Genomic DNA, 3920 nt, shown 5'->3' on the forward strand with positions numbered 1-3920 from the left:
CCAGAGAAGCATGCCATCTCTGCACCTGGGGACCTCTAGGAGCAAAGGGGAATGAGGATGTTGTACTCCCCAGGATGTCAAGATGTGGAGTGATGAATCCCCCGATATGTTGAACCAGGCCTGTGGAGAGCTAGGACCTCACATGCAAGAGAAAAGGATTGAGATATCGAAGTTTTTTTCAGAGGAGATACAAGGCCACGTGTCCCCTGTCAGCCCCGAAGGAGCCTGCCTGCAGAGGCTTGAGAGGAACCTGTTAGGAACGGCTAACATGCATGAGCCCACTGGAGGTGGTCTTCAAGAAAGAGACCAAAACCACTCTCTCTGAAAGACAAGAACCACCACCGGAATACCAGAAAACAAATAGCTTTCTATGCTTGAAAATGGACAGCTCCAGCAGTCCGAGAGCATCCAGGCCAGCAGGGAGGTAGCAGATGCTGCACTGCCCTGAACCAGAGGAGGCCAAGATGGCAGCAGAGTAGAGGCTGCACCAGTGATGGTGAGCAGAAGGTTAGGTCCACCAAGAATCCTGGGCCCATCCCTGGGTGTTGCTGGGAAGAGAAAGGGTGGGACAGACAAGTCTTAGAACTCCATTATACTACTGGAGGCACTCACAACCCAAGACCAATGTAGATGCAATGGCAACAAACATGATGGGCTTCTGAGCAATGCTGGCCAGGGCAGCTGGGGTCCTCAGAAGCAGACCCTGGAGGCAAAGATTTGGGTGAAAACACTTTTATCTGTGAGATTGTTCCAGGAAGCTCTGATAGAAATAATGAGACTCTGTACAACATGCTTCGGAGTTCTTCCACCTGAGGAGGGAGGGGGCTGGGCTATTTACCCTCCAAGTCCCACAGGTCATTAGCTGAGGCTGCTCCCAGAAATGTTGACGGCTTAGCACTTTTGGCTTACCCGAAGGAAGAGCAAAACAGTTCTCACATAGTGAATCCCAGACGCTTCCAATAGGGTGCCCTTAGCTCATCCAAGCAGAAGGAGGATGCAGGGTTTTCCTGCGGGGCCCAGAAACCATTTGCTATACCAGGGTCATTTAGGTGATATGAAAACCGAGGCACTATAAAGGCCCCTTGTAGGCTTGCCTTCCCACTTCCGCTCCAATCAGAAAGGAATATCTTCCTTATCTCCTTATTTTCCCCTTAGGAGTTAAGCTGCAGGCTAGATGAATTGATGGGGGGGATCCCTGGGTGGCGCAGCGGTTTGGCGCCTGCCTTTGGCCCAGGGCGCGATCCTGGAGACCCGGGATCGAATCCCACATTGGGCTCCCGGTGCATGGAGCCTGCTTCTCCCTCTGCCTGTGTCTCTGCCTCTTTCTCTCTCTCTCTCTGTGACTATCATAAATAAATAAAAATTAAAAAAAATTGATGGGCTGTTTTTTCACTTTTAGAATTAGATTTGGAAATGATGCCTGTGACTTTTTCTTCTTGGCTGCATGTGGACAAAGCTTTTCAGATTGAATGGGTTTAATAAATGAGTGATGGCTGGAATCTGCTTTGCCAGTATCAAAACAAATGGGAAGCCAGTTGGGAAAAGAATATATTCAGAGAACAGGTGGCTGAAAGTATTTGTGACCAGAAGTAGCAGCTGAAATGGGTGAAAATCCAGCAAGAGCTGGAAAACAAAAAAAAAAAGCCCCATTCCCGGGGGATTTCCTATCAGAAGATAAACTTGGTACCTCTTTGCACTTGGGGAGGTGGAGTGAGGGGACTCTTTTTTGTTAATATTAAACCCTAAATTTTAGGTGAGATCAATTTTATTAAGAAAAGGACCAGGGCAGCCCGGGTGGCTCGGCGGTTTAGCGCCTGCCTTTGGCCCAGGGCGTGATCCTGGAGACCCGGAATCGAGTCCCACCTCAGGCTCCCTGCATGGAGCTTGCTTCTCCCTCTGCCTGTGTCTCTCCCTCTCTCTCTGTGTTTCTCATGAATAAATAAAATAAAATAAAGAAAAGGACCACAACTTCCTGGGGGGAAAAATGGACCCTTCTGAGACCAGTGAACTAAAAGGTTCGCCAAGGACTTGAAACCTAAGCAGAGCCCCCATGGAGATTTCTAGTGGGAGAATAAAAAGTGAGATTCTATGTTTCACACAGAGGGTGGATTTTGGAGACATTCCATTATTTCTTGCAATTCCTGAGACTAGCTACATCAGACAAAAGTAAGACCAATTAGGATAAGAAATGCCACACTAAAAATTCAGAAACCACCTTTTAAACCTTAGTCTAAAGCTTTCTATCTGTGTTGTTCAATATAGTAGCAACAGCCCCAGATAGTTATTGAGCTCTTATATGGTGGAGAGTCCTAATAGTGATATGCCGTAATTGTACAATTACAAAAACTTAATTTAAAAAAAAGCAGTAAAATGTCTTAATGATACTTTTTATATTGATTACACGTTGAAATGATCATACTCTAGATCTATTGGGTGAAGTCAGGTATGTTATTAAAATTAATTTCACCATTTGTAACTTTTTAAAAATATAATATAACTACTGGGGGGACACCTGGGTGGCTCAGTTGGTTGGGTGTCTGCCTTCAGCTCACGTCATGATCCCGGGATCCTGGGATCAAGCCTCACATCAGGCTCCCTGTTCAGCGGGGAGCCTGCTTCTCCCTCTGCCTGTCGCTCTATTTCTGCTTGTGCTCTCTGTCAAATAAATAAAATCTTTAATAAAAATAAAAATAAAAATATAACTACTGGGAAATTTTTAATTTCTCATGTGTCTCATTTCTATTGGATAGTGCTACTGTAAAACTTGAAAACTTGTCCAAAAAAACTTGAAAATTGGTATTTAATCAAACAAGTATCTGATATTTTAGCTACCTATCCGTTTTATCTTGTTCCTTTCCACCTCTGCCATGGTATAGGGAGGGGAAAGGTTTTTGTGAATCAAGTTACAGGGCTGGAGGGGAGCCTGACAGCCTCAGTTAGTAGAGCATATGGCTCTTGATCTCACCGTCCTGAGCTCAAGCCCCATGTTGGGCATAGAGCTTACTTTAAAAAACATAAATTAATTAATTAATTAATATTTTTAAAAAGCTATAGGGCTGGAGGTTGATCTTGACCCATAATGTCTTGGTGGTAAGAAGGAAAAATTGTCTGTCTAGAGACCAAGGTTGACTCCCCTATTCACTCTGTGGTCTTGATAAGCTGCTGCCCCTCCTGGGCTCAAGTTTATTCTTCAGTGAAGACAGAGGCTGAGCTAAACTGATCTCCAGATCACCTAAATACCATCAATTAATCTTCCTCAACGGTTCTGGTCATTCCCAATTCCACCTCCTTTGTGACCTTCCCATTACCCTCTCAATAAAAGGACAATGCCACCTAGCCCTGCTGGCTGTCCAGGGAGGGGACTCCTTTCCCACTTCTAGCATCTGTTCCTTGCATTTCTGTCTCAAGGAGCTGACCTCGTGCCTTTCCCTCTTCTGAGACTTGGATCAAGTCCTCTGGAATTCTGTTGAAGTCCTGCTTTGCTGCATCCCCACACCTTCAAATGTCACCTGTCAATCAAAGGCGCGCTGAAACGTTACCTTTCCTGTGAGAGCTTGTATTTCCTCAGCTGGCAGTAATCTTAGCTCTTCTGGGTTCCTGTGACACCATGTCTCGCTGCCTTCTAAAAAGGAAACGCATCCTATCTTGGGCAACGGTTATTTACGTGCGTGTCTCCTCTCCAGAACTCGCAGCTGAAAAGCGGGGGCCATCCTGTGTTCCAGTGGAACCAGCATGGGCTCTGAAGGCAGATGGGCCATGGACCACTCCCCACCCCCCCCCCCCCGGGCCCTGCTTCCTACTCCCAACACCCCTCCAGAACCACATTCTCAGGAGGAATATATATGCAACAAATGAAGGCTGCGTGCACTCACTCCATGGATTACTTGGCTGCTGACATAAGCTATAAAACTCAAATCGTG

The 3920-nt window shown here is 46.1% G+C and overlaps 1 protein-coding gene across 3 annotated transcripts in view; it reads right to left on the reverse strand.

Moving 5' to 3' along the window:
* Positions 1 to 3920, reverse strand: part of FRMPD4 (FERM and PDZ domain containing 4) — a 565544-nt gene that overhangs the window by 419316 nt on the left and 142308 nt on the right. The gene's annotated exons all lie outside the window — the stretch shown is intronic.

Source organism: Canis aureus, chromosome X, assembly GCF_053574225.1.
Source record: "Canis aureus isolate CA01 chromosome X, VMU_Caureus_v.1.0, whole genome shotgun sequence".
In the NCBI taxonomy this organism is placed as follows: Eukaryota; Metazoa; Chordata; class Mammalia; order Carnivora; family Canidae; genus Canis; species Canis aureus.